This window comes from Falco punctatus (genome assembly GCF_963210335.1).
Source record: "Falco punctatus genome assembly, chromosome: 3".
In the NCBI taxonomy this organism is placed as follows: domain Eukaryota; kingdom Metazoa; phylum Chordata; class Aves; order Falconiformes; family Falconidae; genus Falco; species Falco punctatus.
The window spans coordinates 65,067,920-65,081,613 of NC_137582.1; the positions used below are offsets into that span (position 1 = coordinate 65,067,920).

At 36.3% G+C, this 13,694-nt stretch overlaps 1 long non-coding RNA gene across 1 annotated transcript in view; it reads right to left on the reverse strand.

The window, feature by feature from the left end:
- Positions 1–1,811: 1,811 nt before the first annotated feature.
- LOC308061055 overlaps positions 1,812–13,694 on the reverse strand; it is a 30,032-nt gene continuing 18,149 nt past the window's right edge. The window contains exon 2 of the long non-coding RNA XR_013927070.1: positions 1,812–6,058. This is a non-coding gene — a long non-coding RNA (uncharacterized lncRNA). The remainder of the gene's footprint in view (positions 6,059–13,694) is intronic.

Below are 13,694 nucleotides of genomic sequence, written 5' to 3' on the forward strand. Positions count from 1 at the left end.
ACTAATAATATGAGACATTTTGTTCTGCATAAAATCAAAAAATCTTGATAACAAACAAAATTGTACATAATGTTGTTTTTTTTTCTTGAAGCCCTAATATTAAAACATACTTCAGATGATTACACTTTAAATTATAATAAAGTGTAGTAAATTGTAAAAGAGTGTATTGTATTAAATAATTGCTTTCTCCTAGATTGTGTTTAAAGTTTTAACAGTAGTTCAAATAAAACTAGAAACTTATCAGAATGTCTCCGACCACTTCACTGAGTTCTCCAAATGCTGCTCTGTTTTGAAGACAATATTTTTCAAGTCACAGATACTGTTATCACTACTAAGTGTGAATATTCCAGCATTTAAGTACATGGATTTTAAAAAGTAGATGACTTTTTCTATATTCTGTAAAATGAAATATGATAATGCAGTGCTAGTGATAAGAAATCATACTGTGTGACATTCAAGAAGAGGAGTCCACTTTAAAAAATACAAAATAACTATTTTATTTCTTCTTTGTTATCTAATTGTGCCTTGTTCATTCGTGTGTTGGATGAGATTAACATGCTGGATCACATATGCAGTTAAAAAAACCCTTATTGACAGCCTGCATCAGTATATCAGTAAAAGGTTCAGAAATGCCATTCTAGCCATTTTATGGAACAAGATGTTCTCAACACTGCAGGCTGTAGGCAGATGACCAGGTCACTGGCCTGTGGTTATGCTATCAGAATGGGATATGAAAACCTCTGGACTTGTCATGAGGAATTGCTGAACCTAACAGCCAACAGTGTGAACATTGGCCAATAGGTAGGGACAGTACCCAACAAATGGTGGCGTCTCCCAGGTGGCTATAGGAGCAAAGCCTCACAGGTAATTAGAGAGGATCACTGGATACTCACCACTAATACCATATAAGGGCAAGATTACCTTGGTAAAAGAATAAAAAATGGCAAAAGTATAAAAAATGGCAAATTTGGGTATAAGTGTGGCAGAATGAGGACTGACAGAGAAAAAATGATTAGGGCCAAGTTGTTTACCCGGGAAAAGGCTGGGGCAGAGAAAGGGAGGTACAAGAGTGGCAAAAAACAGGGTCGAGTGGCAGGAAAAGGGACAGTAAAGTGTGGAAATCCTCTGAGTGGGACAACACAAGGGTTCCTATCAAGCAGCCTTGTGCTTGTTCAGTGCTGCTGGAGCAGGGCAATAATTCAGACCTGGTGCTCTGGCTAGACAATAAAAGTTGATGTGCTTCTGTGGTCTGGAGGGCTGGAGTGGATGCAGGATGGGATGGAAGCTGTCCCTGTGTAAGGGAACACTGGAGGCATAGATTGAGTATCCCAGTACCGCCAAGCTGATGCTCATTGCAGGCCTGAGAGCATTCATAACACACAATATATTGGTGTCTGGGTATGACAGCAAAACGTTGCTATACTCTGAAGCATGGAGTTTTCAGATCCCTTTCAGAAATTAATTCAGATAGTTCCTATGTTCTTGAGAGAGATGTTGATAAGTAATTTTCTAAAGCTTCTTTTATGTTAATTTAATTATGGCAAGGATTAGATAGATAACTTTGGAATAAAACATCCATCAGATTTCTTTACAGAGTATCAATGAATTAAGAGTGGGTGATATTTTCACTTGGTTTGGACAAGTACCATCAATACAGCAAAAATTCTTTACTAGGGAAATAATACTGGCTTGGGTGAAAAGGAAATAATGTGAGATAGACACAAGTTGTCTCATAATTATTTTTTTTTATTCAAACTAAATACTTGTAAGTGAAATAAACTATCAAGACGGCTGGACTGGAATGTTGGGACTTGTATTATTTTTATTTTTTTTTCAACAAAAGGTGTAAAAGTTTATCTGGAACATGTATCTCTTACAGTAAAATACTTCAGACCTGAAAGGTAAATAAGTGTCTCAGAAAATACATTAAGTCTAAAAAGCACTTGAACATAAAATAAAAAAACCCAAACAAACAAAGAGGACTGAGAAAGAAAGCTGGTATTAGTGGTCAGTAACTGTTCCCAAAGGGTAGTCTGGATTCAGTGTTGCATAGGATTTAAAACCAAATAGGAACTGTTTCTTCAATCATATACATTGAATAAAAATGAATAAAAACATGAAAGGAAAAAGGCAATTTTTTTGAAGGGAAAGTATTAGATACAATCTAGGCATTTCTCAAAACAATTATATCTATATTTTTCCTTCGTATTTTTTTGAATAACAGTGATGCTTACATTGGTCCTTTAGAAAAAAAATAAATATTAATGCACAGAAATGGAGGCTCATACTAGAAAAGAAGTTGCAAAGGAGTGAGATGTGTTCATAGTAAAAGAACTAGACAATTAAAAGCACAAAGTTGTCAATAATTGATCTATGAAAGCATGAGTCATGGCAATTTTTAACAGTAGGATATAATTATCTCATTAGGAGAAAGGAAATGTAGTATTCCTTTCTAGAAAAGAAAGAATGGCTTTCAGCAAAGTCAGGATTTGAGAACTTCTATTGAAAAATTCTGCAAATAAAGAGGAAAATTAAGTGGAACAATTTACTAAGAAAGTAATGTGATAAAAAAATCTGTTTTTTTAAAGATCTGCCATGAAAAAAACCAAACTAATAAAGCACTACAGAAAATATAATAAATCTTTATATTTTAGGTAATTTGATACGATGTTGTATTGAAAAATTTTATTTGTCATAAAGATTGAAGTTATACATAAAGACTGAAGTTAGTACAAGCATTATAAACTTTAAAAAAATTGGTTAAAGATGGAATGACAACAGCCATACTTAAAAGAAGAATATTGAACTGCAAACAGGATAATTGTGAAAATTGTAAGGAACATCTTGGGACTGATTGCATTTAACATTTCCTTAACAACCTTGGTAAAACAAGTTGGAATGTGGTTAAGAATTCAGATAATTTTTTTTAAGATACAATCAATAGAGAGGGTGAGCAGTATTTTATACTGAACACTTGGATAACCTTGAAGACAGTATAATGAAAATAAAAAAATTATCAATACAACATGTGAAAGTTGCACAGTAGTAAGACTCGGTAGTCGTTTTTCACAGCACAAATAGTGGTGAGCCAAAGTCTTGCCTAGTTTCTGAAGCAGAGCAGGTTTCACCTACAGCTTTGTAGGACTGACCTATGTGATCTAGGAGATGAGCCTATTGCCATGTTAAGCTCTTGGACTCAAGTATTTTTACTCCAGTGAATACTGTTGTTTAATTATAAGCAATCCTTTCACTGGTTTTAAATTTCCTGCCTTATAATTAAATTCAGTGTTGACCTCTTCCTGACACAGAAGAACTCTTTCCTATTTCCTGTCTTGTTTACCTGATTTCTAAAGCAAACAATCCCAATCTTTCCATACCAATGCTTTTTCAAGTTTATTGTTTTCATCATCTTTCTTAATTCCTCAATATCTGGGTTATCCTCCGACTTTGATACTACTATCAAGCAAATGATAAAATCTGAATCACCTTGCATTAGCTCATGTTTACATTCATTTCCATAGTGTTCCACCAAACTTTTATTTCTCTACATGATGGAAAGTCTAAGTATTACAAATAAAGCAAACCAAACAAAACAAAACCCCCAAACCAAAACATGTAAAACTTTTTATTTGTCAGAGTTGCTACATTGTGACAAGATGTAGCTGAGTAAAAAGAGAAATTGAGAAGGTATTTTATTGTGTTCATTTTTTTTCCTGTCAACTCAATATAATTATGCTGAATAAAGTGTCAGGTAGTTTTGTACCTAATCACAACATAAACCAAATCAATCTAAAAGTAATGAAATAAATAAATAAAATGCACAAATTGGGTCAAATTTATTGTCACTAAAGGAAGTAATCATGCATTTCTTGGGGATTTGTTTCTAATCTAGACATCTGCTACAAAAAGATTTTTAAAACCATTTGGGGGGGCAGGGAGGTATGTGTGTCTATGTATGTTTCAGAACCTAATTTTCTCCCTTCCTTCATGCTCATTCATTTAAATTACTGCAGTGGATACAACAGTGACAGCACATGATCAAAACTCTACACTCTCATCATCACAGCTTGTCAACAGTTATATATAAGTGAAAAACCTGTTCCCATTTTTTTCTGCAGTGGCAGGTATGAAGATGCCATGGTTTAACCCCAGCCAACAACTAAGAACGACACAGCCACTCGCTCACTTTCTGCGCTCCCCTGATGGGATGGGGAGGAGAATTGGGAAAAAGGTAACACTTGTGGGATGAGATAAGAACAATTTAATTATTGAAATAAAATTAAATATAATAATAATAACAACGAAACAATTGTAATGAAAAGGAGAGAAGAGACGGGGAGAGAGGAATAAAATCCAAAAAGGCAAAAAAAAAAAAAAAAAAAAGGCAATAAGTGATGCACAGTACAAGTTTTCACCGCCCAGTGACTGATGCCCAACCAGTCCCCAAGCAGTGATAGCAAAACCCTGGACAACTGCCCCCAGTTTATATAACAAGCATGATGTTCTATGATATGGAATAACCCTTTGGCTAGTCCGTGTTAGCTTCCCTGGCTGTGTCTGCTACCAATTTCTTGTGCCCCTCCAGCCCTCTTGCTGGCAGGGACTGAGAAATAGAAAAGTCCTTGACTTAGTATAAACATTACCCAGGTACAACCAAAACATCAGTGTGTTATCAACATTATTTTCATACTAAATCCAAAACACAGCACTGGACCAGTTGCTGGAAAGAAAATTAACTCTATCCCAGCCAAAACAAGGACCAGAAGACCAGTCATACTTTTATTCTCTCCTGACGATCAATGTAAGCCAAGCCACAACGGAACATTTTAAAGTATTGATGTTTTCTTCATAACCACGATGAAATTCCATAACCTCTGTTGAAAGAGAAGTTACCACAGTTTTGTCTTTCTAGGACATACCTATTCCATGTTATTATAATTCACCCCAACATGATGAGTTTACCTGGGCTGGCTGCCTAACACACATCCAGCTGCTCTCTCACTCACCCTTCTCAGTAGGACAGTGGGACAAAGTAAAGAGATAAAGACATGGAGATCACTTACCAATTACTGTTAAAACAGACTCTACTTGGCAAAAATTAATTTAATTTATTGCTGATTAAAATGTATTCATAAGGTGAGAAACAAGGACAAAATTCAAAATAGATTCCCCATCACCAATCTTCTTCACATGCTCAACTTCACCCCTTCATCCCTGGCTCCTCCTGACACCCCTGCCTCCAATGGAGGGTGGGGAATGAGGAGCTGTGGTCAGTTCATAACAGCTCCTCTTTGCTACTCTTCCTCCTCTCACTTTTCCAGCATGGCTTCTCTGCAAAGACTGCAGTCTCTCAGGATAAACCCATTCCCGTATGGTCTCTCCAGGGGCTGCAGGGCAACCCCTGCTCCAGCAGAACACCTGGATACACCTGCAGCACCTCCTCCTCATCTTTCTTCTCTCATCTAGGTGTCTGAAGGGCTGTTTCCTCTCACATTTTTTCCTCACTCCTTTCACTGCTGCTTGGTAGTTTTTACCCTGTCTTAAATATTTTTTTCCCAGAGGCAGCAGCACAGTGGCTGCGCAACCCAGCTGGGTCCTGTGCTGGGCACGCTGGAGCTGGCTGGAACTGGCTGTGCCCGGCTCAGGGCTGCCCCGACCTCTCCTCAGAGGCTGCCCCGCAGCCCCCGCCTCCAGCACCGGGGCACCTGCAGCCCATACACTTGAAATTGCACTTTTAAAAATGAAAGTTCGCTTGATAAAATAGTTGTTTAGGTTTAGAACATTAAGGAAGCTGTGGCTCCCTTAATCTTAATAAGAATAGATTACATTTCAGTTCTTTACTATAACCAATGGATTGTTTGGGTCTGCAGCAGGTCTGCAGATAAGTAACTTGACTTCAAAGACAGCCAGGTACCTTTAAGACAGCTACAAATTGTCAGGTATGTAAACAGGATGTGAAGAATCGGAACTTAGAACCACAGCATATGGGCACCTACAGCAACAGCAAATAGCAAGCAAGAAGAAGGACATAAAAACCTACCAGGGTCCGACACCTGCACTGTCTAAGATATATAAATAGTTTGTATAAACAATAAAGGCCATTTTGTCTGAACCCAGCCATGCAAACATAGTGTTTCTTTTCAGTCCGCCTCAACTTGCGTCACCACAATGGATTACAGTTAAAGATTTCTAAGGAGTTAGAGAATTTCTAGGGAGTTCTTTAATGTTCTGTGACAAATCTTTGCATTTCAGACATCTGTCTTCACTTTTATGACAGTTTTTGAAATACCCATGTCTTAATTTTTCATGTTTCCTTAAATACAGTTCAATGTTGAAAATGAATGTGAACACATAAGGTCAATGATGAAAAATTATTGCACACAGTGACACCTCTGCAACAGTTTTGCTAGAGAAGAAAAAAAAAAAAAAAAAACAACAAAAAAATTATGAAAGTTAGAGGTCTGGTAAGTACCAGGGTACATTATACACAAAGTCACGTGTACAAACATACACAGAGATATGTGTGTGCCAGTTTTTCACAGCTTTCCATGATGGTGACTGCTAAGCATGCACAGATGGTGACTAACATCAGTCAGTCCTCCCTTAGGAGCAGTAGTTGAACTGAAACCCAAACATCAGTTCAGACCTTGTCTAGTTTAATGACAGAATACTACTTTGTAACTGGGTGTTACAGAAGGAAGGAGCATTTAGGTCCTAGAGAATAGCTGTCTAAAGGCTGAGTAAGCATGGTCAAAAGTGACATTAATTGACACTCTGCCTAGTATTCCTGGTAGAAAGGCAAGGACCGAACAGATGCTGTACAGATGCTGAATTCTTTTTGTCACTTTTTTTGTCACAGAGGTCTGAGCTGCACTGTTAACATACCTGTGAAAATCCTGTACTTCAGTAATTCAACAACAACCAAAAAATTTATCTGTGTGATATCTTCAACTTCCTATACACCGTCAATTGCATCATAACAGCTTTATAATCCTTTCTTGAATCTGGTAGTTTTGCCAGACACTGTAATTCCAGATCTGTGTATCTTGCCTTGATTATACATATCAACAGATACACATACACAGTAATGATACTAGTGTTATCCAGTTTCTCCTGTATCTGTACCTGTGCCCATCCCCCAGACATCATACAGTAGTGCTGATCTTGATAGTAATTCTTAGAGGGCACCTGTTTACACCAATAACATTTGAAATCCCTAGTGTTGTAAGTAAGTGCTTAGAGATTCCCAATATAAATCTCACATAACTTGTCCCCTGCATACAAAAGAATTTGTAACAATTTAGTTAAATCAGTTCTTAAATTGATTTAAACTAGTGAAATCCCTTGTGTAGATGCCCTTAAATTGGCTTAATGGTGGCTAATATTGATGTATCTTATTCATTTTGATCTACACTTTAATTCTATTAAATTGGCTCAAATTCTTTGTAGACACTGGAACCGCAAGTCTAGCAGTTCAAATTGAATTTCATGCTGCAAGGTCAATGGACCTCAGTGAAGTTAGAACCTATAATGACACAGCAATTTTAGAAATCATTTCTAAGGACCCACAAATCAACAACTGCAAAAAAAGTAAACAGAAGTTTTCAATAAATACTAATATTAAAATAAATACTAATACTAATAGAAATTATTCTGAAGATTTTATGTAGGGGATATATATTGTTTAAATTCTGAGCAAAAAAAGGTTGGTGATATATAGAGTAACAAATTCTGAGAAGATTATGGCAAAAATGAAATATATTCCATGCATTTTTGCTGTCTTTCTTTCATTTCCAGCTTAAATTTGCCTGCTGACTATTGCTGGGCCTGTCAGGTTTGGCACAATAGTGAGAATGAAGACATGTATGACCATCTGTCAGAAATAATTTCAGTTCATCACAAGTTCTAGTCTCCATTATGTGCAAGACAAATGTACCTGTGCCTGTCTTGGGTGCAGAGTCAGGAAAATTACAAGTGACAGAAAGGAAAAATAAAAATAAAATTTGCAAATTCCCTTTCTCAGAGCCAGTAATTTTTTTTTCATCAACACATAGAAATCAATAGACTTTCTACCATTTACTGTTCATCCCCACTTTGAGATGATTGAAAATTGTTATTACATTCAGTCAAATCTGTGAACACACAGAGTCTACTTTCAAGACTTCAATAATGCAGGCTGGCACTAAAATAGGAAGAAATACTTTGAAAGAGATAGGCGATAAGAAATTATGTGGAAATAATAGACAAATAGCCTGAAATCTGTCTATTATTTCAAATATTGAAGCTCCTTCCCATTATCAATCTCAGTTTGGCAAAATTTGCTAGTTACTCCTCGGTTAACACTGATAAATTTGCAGCCTTACAAATGCTGCTTCTTTCTCTGATACTGGCTTCAGTGTGTTACTGCTAGGTTTGGATCAAGACAGAAGGCACAAACCCTCTCTGCCTGGCACAGGCTCCTTTGCTTACAGTCCCAAAAGCTTTGTTTGATTCTTCTGTGTCAATGGAATTTAAAATATAAAAAATGATTTTTCTACTGGTTACTCTGAAAAGCTCATATAAATCAAGGTGCCTTTTGAATGCATAGAGATATGGTCTCAAACAATAGCAGTTGCTATGGGAGCAGAGCATGGTGCTTTATGCAGACATGGAGAAAGAGGAATGGAGGAGGAGTGTGTGCATAGTGTGCAAATGTACAGATTGGCCTGGATGCTCACTGGTTCTAAGCACAATGATAATTCCCCTAAAAATACTGTGGTAAATCATATTTATACATCAGAGGATACAAAAGATTCTATTTAATGTATATTACTTTTTTTTTACTTTTTTTTTTTTTTTTTAGTTTACTTACTTATAAGAAGATTTATGGTTACTGGAAGGCTCATTAACATTGATTTTCATAGCCCTCACTTGGAATTACTATGTGTCCTTGTTATAGGAAATTGTCCAGAGTTGATATAAAATGTTAGCTGGAATGATTCCATATATATTTAACAGATCTTTATTATCTTGTGGGGGAGCCAGACAAAAGATCCAGCTTTCCTGAAGGATTGCAACAACATTATTAAAAAATAATGCAGGCATATTTTAATGCAGTAATGAGAGTGCCAACTTTGTTTAAAGTTCTAAGGTCAAAAAAGGGCATTTGCAGACCAAGGAGTCAGACATCCCAAGGAAGAACAAATGGCATTATATTTACTTCAGTCAAACTTAAAAGTTCTATAATTACTATCATGACTAGCGAGGCAGCCTGCAGTGTGTATGTGTACATTTCCAGTGTAGCTGAGGCAAAGAGAAGTTTCTTTGACTGGAAAGACTCATTATTATTTTTTTAATAGACTCAGAAAAGTTTTGGAGATTTACTTATTTGCAGGTTGTCTAAACAGTTTCGAAATGTATTAGCTCAGTGGGGCAGAAGGCTATCAGCTGGTTTAATTTGTGTTCATTTATTTCAATCTTTTTATCTCCATGAAGCAATCTTCAATAGTGGTCACTTCACTCATCCAAATTAATCAGGTATAGTAACCTGGCACCACAGTTAATTGGCCTTGTTATATATTTTTCCTTTCCATATTCCTGTTTATAACCTCCAGTAAAATTATTCCACTTGGATCCTATTAAGCTGCCCTTAGAGCCTGCTAATTCATGAAAAACTCAACCATTCCCTCTTCAGTCCTCCTACTTGTTTACACCAATATGTTTGCATGTCAGATTTTTTTTTTTTTCTCCACAACATGAATACAGCTGTTGCATAATTTTCTCTGAACTTCTAACTTTATACAAATTTGCTTTAAGATGAAGTTCCTTCACCAACTGTACTGCTAGTATGTTATTCCTGCCCCAGCATAATAACATGCTGACATTGTCCGGACAGCCTTGATTCCATGAAGAATGCTTCTCAAGGGACATAAAACACTTGTATGAAAAGCATGGACAGATAACTGCAGGCAAATGACATAAGATACTATTACTTAGCAGCTGTAAGCTTTGGCTGGGACTACTTACTGCATGTCAGGAGACTGACAGTTCATGCACAACCAGTTAGCAAGGATGGTGTAACTCATTAATCCACTAGCAACGCCACTGCTTTCGATACTGCCTCCTTAGCCTCAGAGTGCATGAAGTATTTATACACAAGTCAGTGTTAAGTAGGTAACACATTAGTATAAATTTATTAATTAATATACACATTCATGAGCTTCCTGAAAACTTGTGTGCTTAATTGGAAGACAGTCAAAAGAATCCTTTCATTTTACCTTTAGCTACTTAATGTGAAGGCATTCAGACTATGTAGAAATATTTAATTCTACAATTTCTTTGTAATACATATCTATTTTAAACCTTGCATTTTTTAAAAATTACTTGATCTTGAAATTAATACTGCCAGAATAATAAATAGGAAATTTGACAACATAGTGTCGTTTACTTTCACCTTCTATCAATATTCTTGAAATAGTGACAAAAAATATAATATCTATTGTTAAGATTTTTTCTGACTCTCTTGTCACTTACTGACAGGTTAAAGTGACATTTTTAGGCAAAGCAGTCACTTTGAGCCTGACAGAATTTGCTGGTTTAGTGAGTAGTGATTCAGTATTGATAAAGATTGGGGAAATAACAGTGGTGATATCTTGACAAAATTTGAGATTATATTAGACCGAGAATTAACTAGCTGACAAACTAGCAAAGTGAGTAAGTTATTTCCATTTACAGAAGCTTGTAGTCTTCAACAAGGAGACTGCAGTAATCTATATTGTAGTCAGACCTGGCTAACAGCTGTGCAAAAGGAAACATGCTTTTTTTTTTTTTTTTTCGTTTAGAAAAAATCCAGACACTGCAAGTAGTGCTGGTGATTAGAGATAAAATGTTTCTCCCCTCCCTCAGCAGATCTCTAGCAGATGATGCACTTTCTCAGACAGAAACTTTCTTAGCTCAGGGAGTCGTTTCACACACAAATTAAACTGGAACAAGCCAATTCTACCACCAAAAAAAAAAATCCTTCTTATGTCATCAGCCTTGACTATCCTAATGTTTGTCACGCCTTCCTTCGTTATAACACAATGAGCTCCATAGCCACACAGTGAACTAGAGGAAAGAAATATTGAACTTAAAATTATGCTCCTCTCCCCCCCCCCGGAATGAATGACAAAAAAAGTACATGGATATGTAAAAACATGTATGCTAATTTGTACAAATCCTCAAATCAAGTCTAACAAAGTCTTGACAGAGATAGTCATCCATTACATTTTTAAGGTCTAAGTGTAATATTTAATAAAAAAAACAAGAGAAGGTAAGACAAAGTATAAAACACTGGCATCAAGGCTGGAGAATATAAATGAATATTTTAAAAGAGTAGCAAAATTTTATTTTATACATTTGCATTTATTTATATTGAGTATATAATTTAAATTACATTGGTATTTAATAACTTATGTTTCAATTTGTGATTCAAATGGTTTTTTAAATATAATTCTAAAAATGGTTGGGCAGAAAAAAACTTTAATTTTTGGTTCTGAAGAACTGTTTTTAAATTCCTTTTTCAGTCTTCTGACCTTTACAGAGAAACCAGTCTTTTAACTCCTATGTTTATGATGCAGGAAAACAATTGATTTTTGAGCATAAGCAAGCTCTAAGATTTTCAGATTTAGTTACTGAAATTTTCCCAAATATAATGTCCAAATTCTTGGGCACAGTAAGAAATAGGCCATCCAGCTGGATTAGTGAAAAAATAGGTTCCCTGTGGTATCTAGCATCTCCAGTCAAAGGCACAATTTTACTATTTACTGTGTAAATAAATTGTGAAAGTTTGAAATATATAAAGAAATTGTAAAGAAATACTAAAATAGATTATAGAAAGAAATATTAAATTAAAGTCTGATGACTCTGTTACAAGTAGTTTACTATGGAGTGACACTCCCCTTTGAAATTCTGATTTTTAAAATGCAGGAGAGAGATTCTATCAGTACACTATCAGCAACCGAAACTGGTAGGTAGGCTAGTCTTAACAGAATAATTAAAATTCAAATCTACTAGTAAGGTCCAATTATTATCTAGACTGTAGTATAGCAACTCTAATGTAAAATGAGGATCTCTGCCCCACTGTATTTTATAGACATTTGAAAAACTTTAGAGACATTTTTTTGCAGTTCCCAAATTTAATTCAATGGAAGTTTAGTGATGCAAACAATGTAAAACTGGATTAAATCATTTCAGTATTTTAGCAAGGATTTTTAATGTTCTCTTGCTATATCATTAAGCATAATAATGTACATTATGCATAAAGAACAGGTAAACAAATTAGACTTTAGATTAAAGTATTGGTCATAATAAAGGTTACATTTTTGTAGATGAAGCCTCAATACATTTAAACTAGAAAGACGGTTACTGGGTTATGTCATTATTAAATCAAGTAAATGACCAACACTGGAGTAAGGTTATAAAGGCTATTTAAGAGCTTTTATAAAATAACTGCCTGGGTGTGCTTAATTTCAAAAGTGTCCTAATATAATACCCACTGGGAATGCAACTAAGTCAAGTTGTCTCTTTTTTATTTTTTAAACTAAAAATCAAACATGTTCCTTTTTCTGAAAGTGATACCATCGTAAAATCAGTATGATTACTACTGTTAGGCAGTTTATAATGTCTGCCATGGTTTAAGCCCAGCTGAACGCTCTGCACCACAAAGCCGCTCATTCACTCCCTCTAATGGAATGAAGAAGAGAATCACAAAAGGGAAAGTGAGAAAAGTCGTGGGTTGAAACAAAGACAGTTTAATAGGTAAAGCAAAAGCTGTGCACACGAGAAAGCTAAACAAGGAATTCATTCACTGCTTCGGATGGGCAGGCAGGTGTTTAGTCACCCCCAGGGGAGCAGGGCTCCAATCACTTGTAACGGTTACTTGAGAAGACAAACGCCATCATTCCACCCCAGCCTTTAGAGCTGACCATGCCATCATATGGTGCGGAATATCCCTTTGGTCAGTTGGGGCCAGCTGTCCCAGCTGTGTCCCCTCCCCGCTTCTTGTGCCCCCCCAGCCTGCTCACTGGTGGGGTGGGGTGAGAAACAGAAAAGGCCTTAGTTCTAGGTAAGCACTGCTCAGCAACAACAAAACCAAACCTGGATTATCAACATTGTTTCCAGCACAAATTCAAAACACAGTCTCCTACTAGCTACTATGGAGAAAATTAACTCTATCCTAGTCGAAACCAGCACAATGTCAAGAAGTCAGTGATGTGTAAATCCATGCACTGGGTCTGGCTGAGCCCCATAGCAGCCTTCATAGTGTTATGCATGTATTTGTAATAAGAAAGATGGTGATAACACACCAGTATTTTGTCTGCTGCTGAGCAGTGCTCGCACAGCAATAGGGTGCCTTTCCAACCTTCTCCCCTGCCCCAGTAGGCTGGGTGTGGGAAAGGCCTTGGTGTTGCAGAAGAGTTAAGTATTAATCTTAAGAACGTAAAAGTAGTCATGCATCTAAGGTTCAAACAGTTAGTGGTAAGGTATTCTGTTCTTTTGAAACTAATCTTGGTATACTTGTAAGCAATTCAGGTTCTAACAAAGGGGTAACCCTGGAGGATGAAGGAAAACTGACCCAAGGCCAGTGATTTCAGGGCAAGAAAGAGTAATAGACCAAGATGACCTGGCTTAAGACCATGTATGAGGACTACAAAGGAGAACTCTAGCCAGCCGAA